The sequence below is a fragment of the Staurois parvus genome, unplaced genomic scaffold (assembly GCF_062004578.1).
Source record: "Staurois parvus isolate SC_StPar_1 unplaced genomic scaffold, SC_StPar_1.0 ptg003304l, whole genome shotgun sequence".
NCBI lineage: Eukaryota > Metazoa > Chordata > Amphibia > Anura > Ranidae > Staurois > Staurois parvus.
The window spans coordinates 1-25,126 of NW_028321100.1; the positions used below are offsets into that span (position 1 = coordinate 1).

Below are 25,126 nucleotides of genomic sequence, written 5' to 3' on the forward strand. Positions count from 1 at the left end.
CTCCTGTGCCCCTTCATCCAATGTGGGGGCGCTCTAATACAGGAGGAGGGTCACTAGCCAGATCACCAGGTGAAAACAGAAGAAAAAAAGCCTAAAAGAAAACTAATGCAGCCGCCATGTCTAATGATTGGTAAGCTACAATACACACTGCTCAAAAAAATGAAAGGAAGACTTTGTAATCCGAGTCGCATCAAGTCGATGAAGCTCCCGGGATATGGATCTGGTCGGGTAAGTAGCAGAGGGGGGTGGTAATCAGTTTCAGCTGCTTTGGTGTTCATTAAATTAACAACAGCTACACTAGATGGGCAACAATGAGACGACCCCCAAAACAGGAATGGTTTTACAGGTGACATTTTTTCCCTCCTCGTCGTTTCTGACCGTTTTTCACTGGTTTTGCATTTGGCTCGGGTCAGTGTCACTACTGGTAGCATGAGACCATACCTGGACCCTACAGAGGTTGCACAGGCAGTCCAAACTCCTCCAGGATGGCACATCAATACCTGCCATTGCCAGAAGGTTTGCTGTGTCTCCTAGCACAGTCTCAAGAGCATGGAGGAGATTCCGGGAGACAAGAGCATGGGAGGAGATTCCAGGAGACGAGAGCATGGAGGAGATTCCAGGAGACAGGCAGTTCCTCTAGGAGGGCTGGACAGGGCCGTAGAAGGTCCTTAACCCATCAGCAGGACCGGTATCTGCTCCTTTGTGAAGGAGGAACAGGATGAGCCCTGTCAGAGCCCTACAAAATGACCTCCAGCAGGCCACTGGTGGGAATGTCTCTGACCAAACAATCAGAAACAGACTTCATGAGGGTGGCCTGAGGGCCCGACGTCCTCTAGTGGGCCCTGTGCTCACTGCCCGGCTCCATAGAGCTGGATTGGCATTGGCCATTGAACCCCAGAATTGGCAGGTCCACCACTGGCGCCCTGTGCTTTTCACAGATGAGAGCAGGTTCCCCCTGAGCACATGTGACAGACGTGAAAGGGTCTGGAGAAGCCGTGTAGAACATTCTGCTGCCTGTAACATGGTTCAGCATGACCATTGTGGTGGTGGGTCAGTGATGGTCTGGGGAGGCATCTCCATGGAGGGACGCACAGACCTCTACAGGCTAGACAATGGCACCCTGACTGCCATTAGGTATGGGGATGAAATCCTTGGACTCATTGTCAGACCCTACACTGGTGGGTCCTGGGTTCCTCCTGGTGCAGTGGGTCCTGGGTTCCTCCTGGTGCAGGGGGTCCTGGGTTCCTCCTGGGGCGGTGGGTCCTGGGTTCTTCTTGGTGCAGGGGGTCCTGGGTTCCTCCTGGTGCCTTGGGTCCTGGGTTCCTCCTTGTGCAGTGGGTCCTGGGTTCCTCCTTGTGCAGTGTGTCCCGGGTTCCTCCTGGTGCAGTGGGTCCTGGGTTCCTCCTGGCGTGGTGGGTCCTGGGTTCCTCCTGGTGCAGGGTGTCCTGGGTTCCTCCTGGGGCAGGGTGTCCTGGGTTCCTCCTGGGGCGGTGGGTCCTGGGTCCCTCCTGGTGCAGGAATGAGGGTCTGGAGAAGTCGTGGAGAACGTTCTGCTGCCTGTAACATGGTTCAGCATGACCGTTCTGGTGGTGGGTCAGTGATGGTCTAGGGAGGCATCTCCATGGAGGGACACACAGACCTCTACAGGCTAGTTAATGGCACCCTGACTGCTATTAGGTATGGGGATGAAGTCCTTGGACCCATTGTCAGACCCTACGCTGGTGCAGTGGGTCCTGGGTTCCTCCTGGTGCCGTGGGTCCTGGGTTCCTCCTGGTGCCGTGGGTCCTGGGTTCCTCCTGGTGCCGTGGGTCCTGGGTTCCTCCTGGTGCCGTGGGTCCTGGGTTCCTCCTGGTGCCGTGGGTCCTGGGTTCCTCCTGGTGCCGTGGGTCCTGGGTTCCTCCTGGTGCAGTGAGTCCTGGGTTCCTCCTGGTGCAGTGGGTCCTGGGATCCTCCTGGTGCAGACAGTGCCCGGCCTCATGTGGGGAGAGTATGCAGGCAGTTCCTGGAGGATGAAGGAATTGATACCATTGAATGGCCCCCACGCTCTCCTGACCTAAATCCAATAGAACCCCTCTGGGATGTCATGTTTCGGTCCATCCGATGCCGCCAGGTTGCACCTCAGACTGTCCAGGAGCTCAGTGATGGTCCAGATCTGGGAGGAAATCCCCCAGGACACCATCCGTGGTCTCATTAGGACCCTCCCCCCGACGTTGTCAGGCATGCATACAAGCACGTGGGGGCCACACAGACTACTGAGGACCATTCTGAGTTGCTGCAATGACATTTCACCAACATGGACTCGCCTGCTGCATCATTTCTTCACTTTGATTTTCGGGGTGTCTGTGAATTCAGTCCTCTGTAGGTCGATCATTTTCATCCAACGATGGGGCGTCCTTACGTTCCTCACCCATCCCCCGTCCATGTCAGGATAGAGATCCAGCAGCAGGCTCCTCCCCATTGAGATCTGATGGGTTTTCAAAGAGTTCCTTTCAGTTTTTTGAGTCCTGTATTACATTTTTGGTTTGGGGTTCAGTGTCACTTAAAGGGTAACTCCACTTTCTTGGAATAAAAATCTATACAGCGCGTACAATTGCCGCACAGCACATTTCGTGTTCAGTCCGCAGCCACTGAAATTCTCTGAAAAATTCAATGCAAACTTGGAGGTGTGCTCTACCAATAGGGAACGCCCCAGAAATGACATTTCCTGCTTGTGTGATTGGCTCACCTAGTTTTTTTTTCCCCCCCAGAAGTCTGCACTAGGATACAGGACAGATTTTAGGCATCCTCTGCAATAGGAATTTCAGTTTTGGTGATAAACTCCCCCCAAGGGTTAAATACTTCTAAAGGGATGCAGACCCCGCAACTTTCCTCATCAGAAAACTGAAGCTGCAGAACAAGAACACCCCCATATGTTACCTTCTCTGCAGTGTGTTAGCCATACTAGGACGGCACCATCTTTGTTCAGCGAGCGTCACCATCTATTTCCTGGACTAATATATGTCAGGCCGGAGATGGCGCTCATGTAAATTCTGGTGCCTGTGCAGTACTTGGCTGTGGTCACAAATGTTTGTCACAGATCAGCCCCTGTTGCAATCTTTCAACTTTCCTTCTTACATATTTGACTTGCTACAGAGTTCCAGCAAAGTGTTGCCAGGTCAGCGGGGGGGCCCAGGCAGCTGGGCGAATCAGATGTGGGTAGGGAGGGTGATTGGCAGAGCAGGGGGAAGGGCGCAATTACTGGAACCAGTCCCCTGTATGGCTTTCTCTGCAGCAGCTGAAAGCGGTCTTTCAGCTTCTGCAGAGAGAGCCATACAGGGGATCAGTTCCAGCAATTGCCCCCCCCCATCACCCTCCCTCTGCAGCATACGTTTCTCCCCAATGCCAAGGCCCCCTTGTGTGCCCCCACCCCGCAGTGCTGCTGGATTCCCTTCTTTCCTCCCCTCCCCACCAGCAGCTGCAAGCACACAATAGATTCCTTCAGGATGGAAAGTGGGGGGAAGGGTATGTCACATTTACCAGCCACTTCCTTTTCGGAATGAACACAATGCATGATCCATTCCCATCACCCACTGTGTTCATTCATAACTGACGCATGTTCGTTAGAGGTGTCAGTGGGAGGGATAGTCCCCCATCGTTGGTATCAGTGGGAGGAATAGGGCCCCATCATTGGTATCAGTGGGAGGAATAGTGCCCCATCACTGGTGTCAGTGGGAGGAATAGTGCCCCATCATTGGTGTCAGTGGGAGGAATAGTGCCCCATCATTGGTATCAGTGGGAGGAATAGTGCCCCATCGTTGGTATCAGTGGGAGGAATAGTGCCCCATCATTGGTGTCAGTGGGAGGAATAGTGCCCCATCATTGGTATCAGTGGGAGGAATAGTGCCCCATCATTGGTGTCAGTGGGAGGAATAGTGCCCCATCCTTGGTGTCAGTGGGAGGAATAGTCCCCCACTGTTGATGTCGGTGGGAGGAATGGTGCCCATCTTTGGTGTCAGTGGGGGGGAATTGGTGCCCCCTCTTTGGTGTCAGTGGAGGGGAATGATGCCCCATCTTTGTTGTCAGTGGGGGGGAATGATGCCCCATCTTTGGTGTCAGTGGTAGAAATTATGCCCTATTGTTAAAGTCAGTGGGAGGAATGGTGCCCCATCGTTTGGTGTCAGTGGGAGGAATGGTGCTCCAAGGGCCGGATAAAGGCAAGCAAAGGGCTGCAGTTTGGAGGCCACTGCTGTATATTATAAATTTGCCTATTCAAGAATGACCCCCCCTCCCCCGGAGCTATCACCAGCATATTATCCCTTCCGTGAGGTTTGCATGCCCCCAGAACTACATCTCCCAATAGCCCTTCCCCCACACACAGTCCATGGGGCAGACCCTTGCCTCCTGCCCTCTACCTGCCTGAAGATGAAAGGTATGGGGGTACACTGATGGAGACAAGTTAAGAGGAGATTCTGATGGGGACAAAGACATTATGCCCCTGATTTTTTATTTTTTAATGCACCCCCAGATCAGGCAGGCTAGATCCGGCCCTTTGATGAAAGTAACATTGACCTCCAATATCTGGGATCAGGACAGAACAGGCTGCCTATAATCCCTGGAAATTCAGAGCCACCATTGTGCTTGTCACTATGCATCATCCGGGAGATCTTCTGTCCCCTCTGGCTGTTGTGGGAGTCTGTATACTGAGAGCTCATTGTCTGTCTGATCCCCTCGCAGGTCTGTATTGTACATTCCTCTATTGTCTCGCCTTGTCTTGTTTTCTCCTGACTGTGTTTGCAGTAAATAATGTCCATAGAAACCTATAAAGAGTGTCCCCGCCATAGGCTGGAGCGGTGTTGGTGCTTCTGGTGTGATCTGTGCATGGTGGCCCTGAGAGCTCGCGATGTTCTGCAAGGTAGATGATTCCCACATTCTGTACAATCTCTCGCTCTTCCATACAATCTCTCGCTCTTCTTTCAGCCACTTTTTTGCCACTTTCAGCATTATGTCTACAGTACAGTATATCCCCCTGCAGTCCCGGGTGTCAGCTAACCACTCTCTTTCTTTCTCCCCCTCTCACCTCTCTCTCTCTCTCCCTTCCTCTCTCTCCCCCCCTCTCTCCCCCCCTCTCTCTTGCTCTCTCTCTCTCCTTCTCCTCCCCTCCCCCCTTCCCTCTCTATCACTCTTCGCGCGCTCTCTCTCCCCCTCTCCCTCCTCGCTCTCTTTCACTCTCCCCTCCTCTCTCCCCTCTCTCTCCCCCCTCTCTTCCTCTCTCTCGTTCTTCCCCCCTCTTTCTCTCTGCCTCCCTCTCTCTCGCTCTCCCCTCTCTGCCTCCCTCTCTCTCGCTCTCCCCTCTCTCTCTCCCTCTCTCTCGCTCTCCCCTCTCTCTCTCCCTCTCTCTCTCTCTCCCCTCTCTCTCTCCCTCTCTCTCGCTCCCCCCTCTTTCTCTCCTCTCTCTCGCTCTCTCCCCCTTCTCTCTCTCGCTCTCTCCCCCTTCTCTCTCTCGCTCTCTCCCTCTTCTCTCTCTCGCTCTCTCCCCCTTCTCTCTCTCGCTCTCTCCCCCTTCTCTCTCTCGCTCTCTCCCCCTTCTCTCTCTCGCTCTCTCCCCCTTCTCTCTCTCGCTCTCTTCCCCCCTCTCTCGCTCTCTCCCCCCTCTCTCGCTCTCTCCCCCCTCTCTCGCTCTCTCCCCCCTCTCCCGCTCTCTCCTCCTCTCTCTCGCTCTCTCCCCCTCTCTCGCTCTCTCCCCCTCTCTCGCTCTCCCCCCTCTCTCGCTCTCCCCCCTCTCTCGCTCTCTCCCCTCTCTCTCGCTCTCTCCCCCTCTCTCTCGCTCTCTCCCCTCTCTCTCGCTCTCTCCCCCTCTCTCTCTTCCCCCCTCTCTCTCTCTTCCCCCCTCTCTCTCTCTTCCCCCCTCTCTCTCGCTCTCCTCCCCTCTCTCGCTCTCCCCCCTCTCTCGCTCTCTCCCCTCTCTCTCGCTCTCTCCCCCTCTCTCTCTTCCCCCCTCTCTCTCTCTCTTCCCCCTCTCTCTCTCTCTCTTCCCCCCTCTCTCTCTCTTCCCCCCCTCTCTCTCTCTTCCCCCCTCTCTCTCTCTTCCCCCCTCTCTCTCTCTTCCCCCTCTCTCTCTCTTCCCCCCTCTCTCGCTCTCTCCCCCTCTCGCGCTCTCTCCCCTCTCGCGCTCTCTCCCCTCTCGCGCTCTCTCCCCTCTCGCGCTCTCTCCCCTCTCGCGCTCTCTTTCCTCTCGCGCTCTCTCCCCCTCTCTCGCGCTCTCTCCCCCTCTCTCTCGCTCTCTCCCCTCCCTCTCTTGCGCTCCCCCCTCTCTCCCTCTCTCTTGCTCCCCCCTCTTTCTCTCTGCCTCTCTCTCTCGCTCTCCCCCTCTCTCTCTCGCTCTCTCCCCCTTCTCTCTCGCGCTCTCTCCCCCTTCTCTCTCTCGCTCTCTCCCCCTTCTCTCTCTCGCTCTCTCCCCCTTCTCTCTCTCGCTCTCTCCCCCTTCTCTCTCTGCTCTCTCCCCCTTCTCTCTCTCGCTCTCTTCCCCCCTCTCTCGCTCTCTCCCCCCTCTCTCGCTCTCCCCCCCCTCTCTCGCTCTCTCCCCCCTCTCCCGCTCTCTCGCTCTCTCGCTCTCTCCCCCTCTCTCGCTCTCCCCCCTCTCTCGCTCTCCCCCCTCTCTCGCTCTCCCCCCTCTCTCGCTCTCTCCCCTCTCTCTCGCTCTCTCCCCCTCTCTCTCTTCCCCCCTCTCTCTCTCTTCCCCCCTCTCTCTCTCTCTTCCCCCCTCTCTCTCTCTTCCCCCCTCTCTCTCTCTTCCCCCCCTCTCTCTCGCTCTCTCCCCTCTCTCGCTCTCCCCCCTCTCTCGCTCTCTCCCCTCTCTCTCGCTCTCTCCCCCTCTCTCTCTTCCCCCCCTCTCTCTCTCTTCCCCCCTCTCTCTCTCTTCCCCCTCTCTCTCTCTTCCCCCCTCTCTCTCTCTTCCCCCCTCTCTCTCTCTTCCCCCCCTCTCTCTCTTCCCCCCTCTCTCTCGCTCTCCCCCCTCTCGCGCTCTTCCCCCCTCTCTCTCGCTCTCTCCCCTCTCACGCTCTCTCCCCTCTCGCGCTCTCTCCCCTCTCGCGCTCTCTCCCCTCTCGCGCTCTCTCCCCTCTCGCGCTCTCTCCCCTCTCGCGCTCTCTCCCCTCTCGCGCTCTCTCCCCTCTCGCGCTCTCTCCCCTCTCGCGCTCTCTCCCCTCTCGCGCTCTCTCCCCTCTCGCGCTCTCTTTCCTCTCGCGCTCTCTTTCCTCTCGCGCTCTCTTTCCTCTCGCGCTCTCTTTCCTCTCGCGCTCTCTCCCCCTCTCTCTCGCTCTCTCCCCTCCCTCTCTTGCGCTCCCCCCCTCTCTCCCTCTCTCTTGCTCCCCCCTCTTTCTCTCTGCCTCTCTCTCTCGCTCTCCCCCTCTCTCTCTCGCTCTCTCCCCCTTCTCTCTCGCGCTCTCTCCCCCTTCTCTCTCACGCTCTCTCCCCCTTCTCTCTCGCGCTCTCTCTCCCCCTTCTCTCTCGCGCTCTCTCTCCCCTTCTCTCTCTCGCTCTCTCTCCCCCTCTCTCTCTCTTTCCCCCCCCTCTCTCGCGCTCTCTCCCCCTCTCTCGCGCTCTCTCCCCCCTCTCTCGCGCTCTCTCCCCCCTCTCTCGCGCTCTCTCCCCCCTCTCTCGCGCTCTCTCCCCCCCTCTCTCGCGCTCTCTCCCCCTCTCTCGCGCTCTCTCCCCCCTCTCTCGCGCTCTCTCCCCCTCTCTCGCGCTCTCTCCCCCTCTCTCGCGCTCTCTCCCCTCTCTCGCGCTCTCTCCCCCCTCTCTCGCGCTCTCTCCCCCTCTCTCGCGCTCTCTCCCCCTCTCTCGCGCTCTCTCCCCCCTCTCTCTCGCGCTCTCTCCCCTTCTCTCTCTGTTTCCCCCTTCTCCCTCTCTTGCTCTCTCTCTCGCGCTCTCTCCCCCTCTCTCTCGCGCTCTCTCCCCCCTCTCTCTCTCGCTCTCTCCCCCTTTCTCTCGCGCTCCCCCCCTCTCTCTTTCTCTCTCTTGCTCCCCCCTCTCTCTTTCTCTCTCGCGCTCTCCCCCCCTCTCTTTCTCTCTCTCTCGCATGCTCCCCCCTGTTCCTACCACCTGAACACCCACACTCTCCCCCCTCCTCCCGCGCTTCTCTTTTCTCTAGTAAATCTGTCTCCTGACCCCTCCTGGCTGCTCCCGACTTACATTGAATTGCTTTGCAGCTGAGAACTCTCTTCCTTTATGTTGTATGTAAGACATACCCGCCTTTGTTTGTCCCCTTTCTTAGATTTTTCATTGCAGTCTTCTGATTCTTGGTGTGATTATAACAGGTGAGTAGAATGGATTTCCAGTTCTGCAGAGTTGGGATAGAGGGCGTCAACCGGCCCCAGTGCTCGCCAGCGCCCCCTAGTGATATTACCCCCTAGTGACACCTCTCACTGCTGTGCATAGGCAGTCCTTATATCTGTTACATGCTGTTTTTTTTTTTTTGTTTCTTTGTTTTTTGTTTTTTTTTTTAATTTACGTTTTCTTGACAACATCCAATCAAGTCTGAGCGTATCTCAGGGCTCTTCTATCATTTTTATGTTCCCATGGACTCCATTGTAATGGTTGCTTTATTGCATGAGAAGGGAGGTGATGTGTTTAATGGTGGACTTCGAGATTAGATCAGCGCTGAACAATGCGCTGATCTTTAGACCCCAACTTTGGGAACATTTGAGGATTTGTCTCTCAGTTTCTTCTTTGGTGTTCCTCATCCCCAAAATATGTCCTTTCCGGTCCTTCCATGACAATGGCACAGGACTCTTCTCCGCTGCCTCCAGCCCAGCCTCTCACAGCTCTATGATTTTTATTAGATTTTATTTATTTTTGTTAGAATTGTTTTTCTTTCTTTTTATTTTAACACTCCCTTCTGTCTGCTTCCCCTCACAGGATGCGATGCAGAAAATGATCCATTTCATTATGGTGAGTGACGTATTAAGCTGGCCGTGTACTGATGAACCGGCTAATATTCCCTCTGCGCAGGGGCAGACTGACAACTCATGGGGCCCCCGGGCAATAGGGGGATCACGGGGCCCCTGTGTCCTTGCCCAAACTCAAAAAAGCCTATGAAGAAGGTACCAGGGGCATCTCATGGGGCCCCCTACTGACCCCGGGCCCTCGGGCAGTGCCCGAGTTTCCAAATGGTCAGTCCGCCCCTGCCTCTGCGGGTGGTCCTGTTGGCCCCTTCCCTCCCATCCAACATCGTTCAATGGAAAGATCAGTGGAATCGGGTGGAAAAACTGTCAAACAGCAGCTGTATCCAATTGGATGCAGCCGCTGCCTGGGTATAGCCCGCCCTGCCGATCCATCCATTAGCGCTGTATAACATGGATTGGGGAATGTTTTAGATTTTTTTTCCCCATTCAACCCATATATGCAGCCCTCATGAAAAAGGTCCACTTCCACGAGGTCGCGTATGTGTGTGCAAGAACAGGTTAAAGTGGAGCTCCACCCAAAAGGGGAGGTTCCGCTTTAAAGATTGGCACCTTTGGGGAGCCGGTACCTGTCGCCTAGGCCAGGGGTGTCAAACTGGCGGCCCTCCAGCTGTTGGGAAACTACAAGTCCCATCATGCCTTTGCCATTGGGAGTCACGCTTGTAACTGTCAATCTTGCAATGCCTCATGGGACTTGTAGTTTGGCAACAGCTGGAGGGCCGACAGTTTGACACCCGTGGCCTAGGTGATCGGAACGGATGTTGTCCACCCCCCCCCTTCCATCCCCATAGTCTTCTGGGACACTTGACGGGTCCCAGAAGACTACGGGACCATTCGCAAAGCGCGCTACTACCCACGCATGCGCAGTAGGCACCGGACTGTGAAGCCGCAAGCTGTGCCCAAGCTGAAGATGCCTGCGCCAGGAACAATGGACAACTGGTGAAAAGAGCTGCATGGAGGACACTGCGAGATCGAAGGACAGGTGAGTGGCTGTTTTTTTTTTTTTTTTTAAAGTCAGCAGCTACAGTTTCTGTATAAAATCCGACACAACAGATTATTTTATATGCTCCTATGTAAATTTAAAATTTCATGCAAAAAAAAAAAAAAGAAATTCTTCCCTGGATATATCCCTGTGTCCTGAGCTCCATGAACCAGTCCAACAAGTTCATTAGCATATACATAAGGGAAGCCTGAAAACAATACATGGTCATCATTCCATATTTAATTATGCTATAAAAAAATAATACAGCATCATGATATAATGTTTTTTTTGTTTTGTTTTTTCTATAGTTGAACTGGATGGACATTTGTCTTTTTTTTTCAGCCAGACTAACTATGTAACTATATACCTATAAAGGTACAATGTGTCATCAGGATAATCTGTGTTTTTTCTCTCCTCCAGATTACAATGCTCTCCGCATGGGAGGTTTAATGTTTGCTGGGGGGATGCTGACTATAGGAATCATAGTTCTGCTGAGTAAGTATTTATTTATTTTTTATCCAAAGGAATTAAAGTGGATCAAGAACAAAATATAATGTACAAAAAATGTAAAAAAAAAAATCAAGAACCAAGAAAAAAATGTAATGTATTGCCCCAGGGCTGCTGATAGAAACCCAGCCACACCTCATACAGCCAACCTGAAAGGGTCCCTTCAAAAAAAAAAAAGAAAGCCACACTTTACCATGCTTCAGTTATGAATGAACACAGTGAGTGATCAGTACCAACCGCTCATTGTGTTCATTCAGAAAAGAAAGTGGCTGGTTAATGTGATATAATTATCGGACCCTTCCCCCACTCTCCATCCTGAAGGTTCTTATTGTGTGCATGTAGCTGCCGGTAGGAAAAAGAGGAGGAAAGCCGGCACTGTGGGGGCCCAGACAGCTGGGTGTGCACAGGGAAGGTGATCGGCATGGTGGGCGTAAGGGGGAAGGGAAATTGCTGGAACCAGGAGTGGAGACGAATACAACTTTCAGATGCTGCAGAGAGAGCCATACAGGGGATCAATTCCAATAATTGCCCCCTCACCGTGCTGAACACCCTCCCTGTCCACACCCAATTCACCCATCTACCTGGGTCCCCCTGCTGGCCTGGACCCCATACATGAGCATTGGTGGTACCCCCTTAACCACGGCCCTGTATTGCCCTCTACCAGTCCTTAGATTGTATCCTTTATTTGTATACTTGACAGAAGAAAAGGAAACAAGAAAGAGGAGTTTATTAGGTTTTCCATTCACTTTGAGCCGTCTGTCCATTGAAACTGCATATAAATTCGTTCTGTACAGATGTGGGGAAAAAAATCGAATGTTCTCCAGCTATGTTCGTTGCAAGTTGAATGTGTGAATTCATTATGCTAGATGGCGCTGTGGAGCTCTCCTGTTATGATTGTCAGCGCCATCTATTGGTAATAATCAGGGAGTTTTCTTTGGTGGGAACACAGGGGAATGCATTTCTGGCACCTCCAACACTGAATATATGTAATAGCAAAGGGTGCTGGGTGTGCTGGAGGTTCTATTGTTGCTGGCTGCTGGGATATCTATTGTCTCTGGGGGATCTATTGTTGGGGGGATGTTTTGATGCAGGGGGGATCTACTGTTGGCAAATGGGTCTATTGGTGCTGGGGAGGATCTATTGTTATTGGAGGATACTTTGTTGGGGGGGTCTATTGTCTTTGGGAGGGAACTGCTGTTGAGGAAAGGGTGTATTGTTGTTAGGCAAGATCTTTTGTTGTTTGGGGATATTTTGTTGGGGGGGGTCTATTGTCTTTGGGAACCGCTGTGAGGAAAAGGATGTATTGTTGCTGGGGAGAATCTATTGTTGGGGATATTTTGTTGGGGGGCTGTATTGTCTTTGGAAGGGATCTGCTGTTGAGGAGAGGGTTTATTGTTGCTGTGGAGGATCTATTGTTGTTGGGGGATATTTTGATGGGGGGGTCTATTGTCTTTGGGAGAGATCTGCTGTTGAGGAGAGGGTGTATTGTTGCCAGGAAAGATCTTTTGTTGTTGGGGGATATATTGTTGGGGGTCTATTGTCTTTGGAAGGGAACTGCTGCAGAGGAAAGGGTGTATGATCGCTGGGGAAGATCTATTGTTGTTGGGGGATGAATTGTTGGGGGTCTATTGTCTTTGGAAGGGAACTGCTGCAGAGGAAAGGGTGTATGATCGCTGGGGAAGATCTATTGTTGTTGGGGGATGAATTGTTGGGGGTCTATTGTCTTTGGAAGGGATCTGCTGTTGAGGAAAGAATGTATTGTTGCCGGGCAGGATCTATTGTTGTTGAGGGATATTTTGTTCCAGATGGAGGTCTATTGTTGCTGGAGTGGTCTACTGTTGAGGGAGGGGTCTATTGTTGTTGTTGTGGGGGGTGTACTGTTGCTGGGGAACTTATTTTACTGCTTTTCTTGTGTTCAAATTCCATACAAATGACCTAGCACTACCACATGATACTTGGTCACTGGGAGGTGGGTAGGGAGTGGAACTAAGGGAAGATGCTTAGAGGTGGGTAGGGGGCGGAGAAAATAGGTGGCTCAGAAGGGGGGGGGGTATTTTCTGCACCTAGAGAACCCTCCCTTATGGGAGTGAAATGTTTGGGTTTCTTTAGTGCAAACATGTTTTATTGAAAGGGGTGCATTTTTTAAACTGCAGATAAATGTGTTCTGTACAAATGGGAGAAACGTGTTCTTTGCAGATCAAATGTGTGAATGCTGAAAATACCACATTATGGCCATTAGGTGGCGCTGACCATCCTAGAAAATATGTTGGCTCCTCTGCACCATCTAGTGGCCATAATGTGGTATTTCCTGAATTTTAGTGAGCTGAACCTCCTTGCTGCTCTGTAGTCTGGTGTTGTAGTCAGGGCTGTGGATAAAGGGGTACCACCAGTCCTCCTGTACGGGGCCCAGGCCATCAGGGGGGCCCAGGCAGCTGGGTGAATTGGATATGGGCAGGGAGAGTGATCGGCACAACACAGAAATACTGGAAACGATCCCCTGTATGGCTCTTCCTGCAGCAGCTGAAAGCTGGATTCTTGTCTTCTCCCTCCCAGCTGCTGCAGAGATGGTCATACAGGGGATCGGTTCCAGTAATTGCCCCCCCCCCCCCGCTGCACCCATCACCCTCCCTGTGCATCATATGTTTCCCCCTTCTGCCCACGCCAAACTTGTGTGCCCCCACCCCCACAGTGCTGCCAGCTTCCCTCCTCTTCTTCCCACCTGCACACAGTAGGATCCTGACCCGTTCTCTTGTACGGGGCCCAGGCCAGCAGGGGGACCCAGGTAGCTGGGTGAATTGGGTGCGGACAGGGAGGGTGTTCGGCACAGTAGGGGGGCAATTACTGGAACTGATCCCCTGTATGGCTTTCTCTGCAGCAGCTGAAAGCTGTATTCTTCTCCACTCCAGGTTCCAGTAACTCCCCCCCCCCCCCCCCCCACGTCCACCATGCCGAACACCTTCCCTGTGCACATCTGATTCACTCAGCTGTCTGGGCCCCCACAGTGCCGGCTTCCCTCCTCTCCTTCTCACCAGCAGCTACAAGCACACAATAGGATCCTTCAGGATGGAGAGTGGGGGAAGGGTCCGGTAAATATGTCACATTTAACAGCCCTTTCTTTCCTGAATGAACACAATGAGTGATCGGTACCAATCACTCACTGTGTTCATTCATAACTGGAGCACCGAAAACTGTTTTTTTTTTTTGTTTTGTTTTTTGGAGGGGGCCCTGTCAGCTGTATGGGGCCTCATGGTTTCTAACAGCAGCCCTGGTTGTAGTCCATTGCAGGGGCAGACTGACCATTCGAGCACTCGGGCGCTGCCCGAGGGCCCAGGGTCAGTAGGGGGCCCCATGAGATGCCCCTGGTACCTTTCATTTGTTTTGTCATAGGCTTTTTCGTGTGTGGGTGAGGACACCAAGGCCCCATGATCCCCTATTGCCCGGGGGCCCCATGAGTTGTCAGTCCACCCCTGGTCCATTGTGTAGTGATTTTTGGTTTAGCTCCGTTCTGTTACTAAAATACCTTTTATGAATGGCAGAGAAAGGAGATTGAATGCTGACTGACGGAACGCATGGATCTGTATGGTGTCAGTGGCACGGTACAATGTAACGGGCGTATGATCAAAGCATCGTGTCATCCTGATAACATGACAAAGTGCCAACCGATTTCCTCCTACAAGGATTATACACTGACATGTTTTCTCCTTCTTTGCAGCTCATTTCGACATTTGCAAGAGGAAGAAAAGCGCAATAGTCAAGGTAGATTGTGCTTCATTCTTCTTTGCTGTCACTGACTATTCAGATTGGTTTGATTTACGATCACAACTACCCATATGGTCCAAATAATGTGACCTCCCCCCCTCCAAAGGATGGAGTTGAGGTGTGTCCAGTGAAGGGTTCTGTTGATATGACATTGTAGACAATTGGGCTCCTCCAACCATGTGGTAACAGTTGGGTGAAGAACCTTTTCTGTTCACCATGACTGTGTCCCGGTGTACAAAGCCAGCTCCATAAAGACATGGTTTGACCAGTTTGGGGTGGAGGAACCACTGGAGTGTCCAGCACAGAGCCCTGACCTCAACCCTACTGAACATCTTTAGGATGAATTGGAACACCAATGGTGATCCAGGTCTTCTCATCCAACATCAGTACCTGACCTCACAAAAGGGCACAAATTCCCACAGAAACCCTCCAATATCTTGTGGAAAGCCTTCCCTGTAGACTGTAGGATGCACACTCCATATTCAGGTCCATAGGGGGAGGGGCGGGGGGGCGGCCAAACCCTTTATTAATGACCATAATGGGGGAAGGTGACAACTCCATATTAATGTCTATGAGGGGCTCCAAAAAAATGTCCATCGGAAGAAAGGGTGGGTGGGGATTCCATATTGATGTCCATGAGGAGGGCCCCATAATAAGGTCTACTTGGGGGCTGCATAAAAATGATCAATGGGGAGGGCAACTCTGTATTAAAGATGCTATAATATTGGCTATGAGAAGGGGGGCAATATTAGTAGCCATGGGGGGGGGGGACTCAAAATTATTGGCCCATGAGGAGGGCAACTCCATATTAATGGCCATGGGAACGGAGGGTCACAACTCCACATTAATGTCCATGGGGAGGGGGGCTTCAAATTAATGGCCACAGGAAAGGGGAGTGGTCACAACTCCCATATTAATAACTATGAGGAAGGCCTCCATATTAATGTCCATTGGGGGCTCCATAATAATGGCCACAGGAAAGGGGAGTCACAGCTCCATATTAATGTTCATTGGGTGCATCTTTGTATTAATAGCCCATGGGGAGGGCAGCTCCATATTAATGGCCACAGGAAACGGGGTATCACAACTCCCATATTAATGTCCATTGGGGGGCTCCATATTAATGGTCATGGAAAAGGGGAGGTCACAACTCCATATTAATGACCATTGGGTGCAACTCCATATCAATGACCCAATGGGGAGGGCAACTCCATATTATTGGCCATGGGAAAGGAGGGTCACAACCCCATATTATAGTCCAGGAGGAAGGCCACCATATTAATGTCCATTGGGGAGCCCCATGTTAATGGCTACAGGAAAGGGGGGGGGGGGTCACAACTCCATATTATTGTCCATTGGTGGCTCCATATTAATGGCTATGGGAAAGGGGAGTCACAACTCCAAATTAATGTTCATTGGGTGCAACTTCATATTACTGGCCCATGGGGAGGGCAACTCCATATTAATGGCCACGGGAAAGGAGGATCACAATGCCATATTTAATGTCCATGGGGAGTCTACATATTAATGGCCACAGAAAAGGGGGCATCACAACTCCCATATTAATGTCCACTGGGGGGCTCCATATTAATGGCCATGGGAAAGGGGGGTCACAACTCCATATTAATGTCCATTGGGTGCATCTCCATATCAATGACCCAATGGGGAGAGCAATTCCATGTTAATAGCCATGGAAAAGGAGGGTCACAATGCCATATTAATGTCCATGAGCAGGCTCCATATTAATGGCCAGAGGAAAGGGGGGGTCACAACTCCCATATTATAGTCCATGAGGAAGGACTCCATATTAATAACTGTTGGAGAGCATGTTAATGGCTACAGGAAAGGGGGGTCACAACTCCCATATTAATGTCCATAAGGAAGGCCTCCATATTATCATATTAATGGCTATTGGGGGGCTCCACATTCATGACCACAGGGTGCAACTCCATATCAATGGCCCATGGGGAAGGCTACGCCAAATTAAATTTCATTAGGGGCTCCATAATAATAGCCATGGGAAGGAATGGGGGACAATTCTCTATTAATGTCCATGAAGAGGCCCCATATTAGTGGCCATGGTGGGTGCAATATTCAGCATTTAATACTCGGTATTAATGTCCATTTGGGAGGACTCCATATTAATGGTGGAGAACTCCATTGGTGGGGATCCATATTAATAGTCATGGTTTTGAAATGGGATCTCCAGCAAGCTTGCATAGATGTGATGGTCAGGTGACCGAAGATGTTTGACCATTTTGGATATATATGAAAGAGAAATATATAATATCCTGAGGACAACCTCGCAGTTTTAGGTGGAGTGCCCCTCTTATCTCACCCTATCACTTTTTTTTTTTTCCACTTTTCAGGCAGCGGTGTAAGGACAGGCTTGTTAGGACAGACATAGCCAAGACATGAAGGCACCACTGAACGTGCTGTAGACTTGTCTTCGTATTCCTCCTGGTGTCGCCCCAACAACGCTCAATGGATAGATCTGTTTGGCTGAGTCGAATGCGGACGCGCAGATTTAAGAAGTTCAAGGGAAATACGTTTCTGCTATCGTGTTCTGTGTTGGTTTTATGGGCTCTAGAGGACTCCTTGTCTTCCGCTGGGAAATATTCCGCATTTTCATGCTTCCACCAGAGACCTGAAGGTAAACGGGAATGGTGCCTCTGTGTGAGCATTCCATAGACACCAGGGCCCTGATTCACTATTGGGCGTGGGCGCATATTTATGGGCTTAAGCCCAATTTTCATGGGCGTCTGTCATTTTTTACCCTGCAACCTAATTCACTATTGAGCAGAGCCCATAAGCAGATGCCCAATCTAATTCACAAAAAGACACACGCCCGAAATCAGACTCACAAAACAGACTTGCTAAGAAGCAAGTCTAAAACCATGAAAAATCACTGCAGAGACATGTTCACTTAGAAATTTGCTTTGCCAAATATCAGGACTTCACTTTAAACAATATCTGCTATTTCCGAAAAAATTAAAAATGTGTTAAAAATCGTTTTTTTCAAGGAAATCGACACAGTAAAAATCTAGAAGCCCGTGCAGTGTCTTTGGCAGATACAACTGAGCATGTGCAGAACACCTTTTAGACTTCTGCCATGGGCGTTTGCTTTTTAGCCACTGACTAATAGTGAATCTGATTGTGGATTCCTCTGACAGCCGGTACTCGCTGGCGTCTATTGTGTTTAATAAACAGCACTCGGCATATCTTCATGTAATCTAACTAGATTTCCTTAGTTCTAGTGATTCTATTTTTGTTTCTTATCCTTTATAATTATTTCTGTAATGATTTTACTTATTTCAAAGGTCTAGATAATATTTATTTTGACAGCTGAATGTAAAAATAAAGGTCCACAATAAAAAAAAAAAAAAAAAAAACAGCGTGGGTCCCCCCTCTCATCCATACCAAGCCCTTCAGGTCTGGTATGGATATTAAGGGGGAACTCCACGCTGAAATTTAAAAAAAAAAACAGCGTGGGTCCCCCTCAATATCCATACCAGACCCTTATCCGAGCATGCAGCCCGGCAGGTCAGGAAAGGGGGGGGACGAGCTAGCGCCCCCCCCCCCTCCTGAACCATACCAGGCCACATGCCCTCAACATGGGGGGGTGCTTTGAGGCAGGGGGGCTCCCCCCCCCAATGCACCTTGTCCCCATGTTGATGAGGACAAGGGCCTCTTCCCCACAACCCTGGCCGGTGGTTGTGGGGGTCTGCGGGCGGGGGGCTTATCAGAATCTGGAAGCCCCCTTTAACAAGGGGGCCCCCAGATCCCGGCCCCCCCCCTACGTGAACGAGTCTGCGGTAGATGCTCCCGCAGACTCCTTCACAAAAAAAAAAAGTGTGGTGTAAAAAAAACACAGTACAGGGTCTTTGACAAGTCCTTTATTAAAACAATGTCCCCCGAAGTAGATCCAACGTCAATCACGGCGGCGGCGGCAGGGACCCGAAAAAAGAAAAAAAAAAAAAGGTTCCGCTCCCGTCGGAGGCTTCCAGCCATGTGAAGAAGAGGCTAGCTGACAGTTCTTATATAGGTATGGGGCGGGGCCAGCCGGGCACATCATCCCCGCCCCTTACCTATTTGAGAAATGTCACCCTGTCTCTCCGTTGAGGCTAACTAGCTGAATGCAGGAGACAGTCTGACATTTCTTATATAGCTATGGGGCGGGGCCAGCCGGGGACATCATCCGAGTGACCCGCCCCATGTCACATGCTTGCTGTTCCCGGCTGGCCCCGCCCCATAGCTATATAAGAAATGTCAGACTGTCTCCTGCATTCAGCTAGTTAGCCTCAGCGGAGAGACAGGGTGACATTTCTCAAATAGGTAAGGGGCGGGGATGATGTGCCCGGCTGGCCCCGCCCCATACCTATATAAGAACTGTCAGCTAGCCTCTTCTTCACAAGGCTGGGAGCCTCCGACGGGAGCGGAACCTTTTTTTTTTCTTTTTTCGGGTCCCTGCCGCCGCCGCCGTGATTGACGTTGGATCTACTTCGGGGGACATTGTTTTAATAAAGGACTTGTCAAAGACCCTGTACTGTGTTTTTTTTACACCACACTTAGTTTTTTTGTGAAGGAGTCTGCGGGACCATGTACCGCAGACTCGTTCACGTAGGGGGGGGGCGGGATCTGGGGGCCCCCTTGTTAAAGGGGGCTTCCAGATTCTGATAAGCCCCCCGCCCGCAGACCCCCACAACCACCGGCCAGGGTTGTGGGGAAGAGGCCCTTGTCCTCATCAACATGGGGACAAGGTGCTTTGGGGGGGGGAGCCCCCCCTGCCTCAAAGCACCCCCCCATGTTGAGGGCATGTGGCCTGGTATGGTTCAGGAGGGGGGGGGGGCGCTCGCTCGTCCCCCCCCTTTCCTGACCTGCCGGGCTGCATGCTCGGATAAGGGTCTGGTATGGATATTGAGGGGGACCCACGCTGTTTTTTTTTTAAATTTCAGCGTGGAGTTCCCCCTTAATACCCATACCAGACCTGAAGGGCTTGGTAAGGATGAGAGGGGGGGACCCCACGCTGTTTTTTTTATTATTTATTTAATTCACGGAAATAATTTAAAATTCAGCTGTCAGTGGGAAACCCCGATGACAGCTGAAACATTCCTTCTGTCCCTGCAGAGAGCTCCGCTATTATATTTGACATTAAAAAGTATAGAGACTGCAACATTGTATCCATTTGTATCCATTCCGGATATAGATGTTTTTATTCGGATACAAATAGATACAATGTTGCAACCTTTATACTTTTTAATGTCAAATATAATAGCGCAGCTCTCTGCAGGGACAGAAGTAATTACTTCGCTATTATATTTGCAGGCCGTAGATGGGGCGAAAATCGAACAATTTTTTTGCCATTGGTGGTAACGTCGGCCCATTGAACAACCGATTTTTTTTTTTTAAAACGGTCAGTTTTCGCCCCATCTAAGGCCTGCATTTTTCTTTTTCTTATTCTTTTTTTTATTCTTTTTCTTGCAGGTCATGGCTCATGTGCAGATTATTTATCTGTTAAAAGATCAGCCAATTTGCCGATCATTGCAGCTAAAATCGGCCGATCTGCAAAATCGGCCAATTTTTATCCAAATTTACCAATTAAAAAAAGTTGCAAAATCCCCAAAAATGGCTGACCAATTAACCCACTAACGGGCTGAAAATCAGCCGATTTTTTTTGCGGACGATTTTAGACCCATGTAAAGCAGGCCATAGATGGGTCTAAAATCGGCCGATTTTTCTGCCGAAAAGAAAATCGAACGATTTTCGGGCCGTTAGTGGGTTAATTGGTCAGCTGTTTTTCGGGATTTTGGCACATTTTTTTTATCAGTAAATTTGGAACAAAAAATTTTCAACTTTACTGGTAAACAAAATATGCTAAAATCCCAAAAAATGGCTGACCAATTATCCCAATAACGGAAGAGGCCCTTGTCCCCATTAACATGGGGACAAGGTGCTTTGGGGGGGAGCCCCCCTTCCCCAAAGCACCCCCCCATGTTGAGGGCAGGTGGCCTGGTATAGTTCAGGAGGGGGGGCGCTCGCTCGTCCCCCCCCCTTTCCTGACCTGCCGGGCTGCATGCTCGGATAAGGGTCTGGTATGGATTTTGGGGGGATCCCCAAGCTGTTTTTTTTTATTTCAGCGTGGAGTTCCCCCTTAATATCCATACCAGATCCGAAGGGCTTGGTATGGATGGGAGGGGGGACCCCACGCTTTTTTTTTTTTTTTTTACATTCAGCTGTCAGTGGGGAACCCCGCTGACAGTTGAAACATTAACACATGGCTGTCGCTCCTACAATCCCGCATGAGTTATGTTATCAACTCATGCAGCATTTTAGTAGCGAAAACCAATGCAGCGCTCATGTTTCAGCTGTCGGCGGAGTTCCCCACTGACAGTTGATGTAAAAGTATTGCAGGGAATTATAAACAATTTGTAAAAAACTCGGCGTGGGGTCCCCCCTCCCATCCATACTAAGCCCTTCGGGTCTCGTATGGATGTTAAGGGGTAACTCCACGCTGAAATTAAATAAAAAACAGCAAAATCTGAGCATGCAGCCCAGCAGGTCAGGAAAGGGGGGGGGGGACAAGCGAGCGCCTCCCCCCCTCCTGAACCATACCAGGCCACATGCCCATACCAAATTATTCAAACATTTGTAAACAGACCAATTAACTGAAATGGTTTGGCATTTGTACCCCAAATATGACGTTCCCTGAGGCATTGGTAAACCGAGGTACGCCTGTATTAGTATTGCAATCCTTTGTATTGGGATACATAGAACCATCATACATGTGAATTGGCAACATAGCACAACATTTGTGTCACATTGGAGATATCTGGTAGTTACACTGAACTTGCCCAGGGACCTAAGATTGATTCACAGCACAGAAATACAGGCTGGATTAGCAATGTAGCTCCGTGGATTAGTGGTTAGCACTGCTGCCTCACAACTCTAGGGTTGTCGGTTTGAATCCCAACCACGGCAAGGAAGTAGTATGATCTCCGTGTGTGGCTGTCTTCAAATAGATGTTCTGGCAACATCTTTGCTTTCTGTCTAAGTGATCCCTAAAATGTGAATTAGAATGAGGCCTTGTCTGTTGAAACACCTTCAAAGCTGCACCTTATGTGAATGTCATACAATGGGGTAAGATAAGAGCCTGGAGCACTAATAGATTTGATAATGATGGTTTACACTCAACCCACTTTTGTGAAGGATTTGGCAAGCAAAGAGCTGACAGAGAGAGAGAAGAGCGAGCCAGTGAGATGAAGAAGAGTGAGCGAGAAAAACATACTGAAGAGTGATAAAGAGAGACATACAGAAGAGTGAGCGAGAGAGAAGAGCGAGCCAGTGAGACAAAGAAGAGTGAGCGAGAGAGAAAAGACTTGGTTGGTGAATCCACACATCAAACTTGTCACAAATACTGGTATGGATTTTTCCCCCAAATGCATAGCAGACCCTTATCCCAGCAGGCAGGTACCGCACGCCTTCAAAGATTTATTTCCTTTGTTAATTCTCCTGCTTCGTTCACACTATATGCAAATGAAAATTACTGTTTAAGTTGCCAATTTTACTGTGTTTTCTAGAGAATTACTAACTAGTTGTGTTTTCAATTGTGTGTAGCATTGCGATTTCTATTTGAGTCTAGATGTTAAATTGCTAATAAATGGCCAAAATCTTCAAATACCTTTGAACTCTCACTGCAACAAATGGCGTACGTTAATACACTCACATTCACATTCATTATATCCAATATCAGGTACCATGTCAATTCACAAATCGCACCTGAAATTGCACACCCTGGATGCGACTTGTCATGCGATTGGCATGGCCAGCAACTTGCCCTTTGCATGGCAAATTGCACACAATGTTACTGGGGGCTAACACCACTGTCACATCTAATCCGATGCGGCAATTGCCCAACTTACAGTGAAGTTGCACGAGTTCACAATCCAATTGGATGTGAACAGAGCCTACAGTGGCCAATAGGGTGCGACTTGGTCTACGATTTGCAAGTCGCCTGTAATGCCAATTGCATGGCAATCGCAAACAATGTTACTGGGGGCTACCCGGTCACATTAAAGCAGATTTCTAAGTGGTGTTATTGACACCACAGTCACATCATGTGACTTGCATAGAAGTTGCATGATTTCAAAGTTAGGGTACATGGTGATTTCAAGTGCAATTTGCAAGACAATCGACACCAATCTCTCAGCAAATTGCATGAAAAGTAGTGTATTCATTACTCTATTATTACTTGCGGCTCCAACCAAGTTTGAACCACAACAATATGAACGCTCCAATAGCGTGCACATTGAGTGGGACATGGCATGTGATTTGCACAACATGCAAGCTGTAAATCGTCTGCAAAGTCGCACCCTATTGTCTGCTATTAGAGTCACCACATGGGTGCGTTTCAAACACTGATTTCTATAGTAGTACATGTACTACTTTAGTGGCAATTTGCATAGAGATCTGTGTCAGATGTCTTGAAAATTGCATTAAAATGGTCAACTTTACTGTAAGTCGCAGGATTTGTAAATCAGCTTTGCCCAGAGTGTAATGTTTGGTGATGTTTGATTTCTGGAGTGTTTTACCAATTGATGGGAAATTCACCATACTAGTCAAATCGATTTGTCATTTTCAGTATTGCATACAAGATGTGGTCATGTGACTGTCTTAACTCATGCGAGAATCTGGAGGGAATTGTGACCATAGTAGCAATAACGGTTCCAATTGGGGTTCCCTTTCACATCCCTGCTCAATGTTCTGTTGTATGCTGCACACGTACATTTCACTGTATATATCTTTCTGATTTGTGGGGCCTGTATACCAAGGGTTAATGCAGGTAGGAAGCGGATTCATCAGGTGAAAACACTTTCACTGACCAAACTAAGGTCAGTGGTGGGTGTGGCTTCATTGGGTGTGGGGCCTTGTTTGGCACGCTCCAAATACAACCTAGCTTATATAAAGATGTGCAGCAGGGAGTGATTTGGCCTGTTACTAGGCCGGGTGGTTTGTGACTAAGTCCTTGCTTGTAGTGGTTTGGGGGAAGAAGAGATTTTGTGCTGAATTGCCCCAGACACCACCCAGGCTGTGTTTGGAAGTGGGCTGGAAATGTTTGCATATTTTTGGCCTTGTAAAGTGTTTGTGTGTTATTGCACAATGATTGTGTTTTTTCTCTTTGCATTGAAAGCCTCACACATGTCAATCGTTTTGTTTAAAATCTGCTCTTGTTTTAATTTTGCTTGCTTATTTAGACTCCAATGCATTTTTCTGACAAACCTGCTGACAAATGTATGTGTAGGGGATTTGTAGAGGTGGGAGGGGATTTGTAGAGGTGGGAGGGTTTTTTTTCACATGCTTTGTTTTCTTGATATTTTGATCTGAAGACTTTTTTTTTTGAATGGATCTTTATACTACGTGATTGTGTAAGTAAACCTTATGTGCACGAAAATGTTACTTGATTCATCTTCCCCTTTGTTTCCTGCTATAACCTGAGCACACACAGTTCACTAGAAGTATCTTTAGATTGTAAGCTCTTATGAGCAGGAGTGTTTTTATTTTTGCCACATCAATCCTATTTTTGTGACTCACCAAGATATTGACTGTACCTACTTGTTCCTGCTGACCAAATAAATGACGATATATTTGATCAATAAATATTTGACTGATGTTTTTGTGTTTATTTTATGTTCAATATATGAACAACCTTAATAGTTACTTTTGTATACTTATATAATCTGCTCAAATGTAGCTTGTAAGAGCGTGAATATGCAAGTGGGTGCAAACTGGCTTTTTCAAAACCAAAAAAAAAAACCCACTTGCACCACAATATTATGTACTAATGAATGTCACATTCACTGTGCAGCCAGCTACAGGTTTTCTACAATTCGATTTACAGTAATAAAATATTCCACACTTTGTTTATTTTTGGCCTTTGGCAACAAATATTAGCCAAGGTTAAAAAAAACAAATCAATAAGAAACACACATTTGCGAAAGCTATCATAGCCGCACATAAAAATGCGCGATTGCAAACAAATAAGCACCAAACAGGTGTCCCCCCATGGCGCATGAACGGCTATCCTGGAAGTCCGTCATCACGTGCGCGCGCACCCGGAAGTGGTTGTGGGGAGTGTAAGTGGATGACAAGTGGTTGGAGGTTTTGTGTTGGTTGAAAATTTTGATAACCTTATTGGCATTTGGACATGGCGAAAGCACAGTTCTCAACTGAGGAGATGATCCTTATATGTACAGTAAGTGTGGCCATTGCAAACATGTTTATAACATGTGAGGGACAGGTAATTGCAATTTTGTGGGTGGGGCCTAGCAGAATCTCACTTGGTGCACATGCTACTTATCTGTACATTAGCTCCTGGGTATTGATGGGTCAATGATATTAACCACTTGCCTACTGGGTACTCCTACCCCCTTCCTGTCCTGGCCAATTTTCATCTTTCTGCACTGTTACCCTTTGAATGACAATTGTGCGGTCATGCCACATTGTACCCATCTTAAATTTATATCAGTTTTTTCAGACAAATAGAGCTTTCTTTGGGTGGTATTGACTTGCTGCTGTGTGTTTTACTTTTTGCTCGATAAACCACAAAATAGCTCATAATGAATAAAAGTCTGTTTATATTATAACATTTGGTAAACTGGTAATTTAGCAACACTGATGTGCGTTGATGAGGCAGCACTGGTGGGTGGCACTGCTGGCCACAGGTGGGCGGAACTGTTGGGTGGCACTGGTGGGCACTGATCATCGGGGCCGACCCCTGCTTTGATAACTGCTGGTTCTCGGCAGTACTTTCCACACATTCTGATAGCGTGATGAAAGTGCAGCCAAGACCCGGCAAATGCATTTCCCGGTGATCAGCGTGTCATTGGACATGGCTGATCACATGGTAAAAAGCCGCTGTGATTGGCCTTTACCACATCACGTG

At 49.5% G+C, this 25,126-nt stretch overlaps 1 long non-coding RNA gene across 1 annotated transcript; it reads left to right on the forward strand.

Annotated features, from left to right (window-relative positions):
• Positions 1–3,883: 3,883 nt before the first annotated feature.
• Positions 3,884–17,399, forward strand: LOC149428329 (uncharacterized). Its single transcript, XR_016310773.1, has 6 exons — positions 3,884–4,891; positions 8,252–8,294; positions 8,896–8,928; positions 10,342–10,416; positions 14,141–14,184; positions 16,557–17,399. It is a non-coding gene; the product is annotated as an uncharacterized LOC149428329 (long non-coding RNA).
• Positions 17,400–25,126: the final 7,727 nt, after the last annotated feature.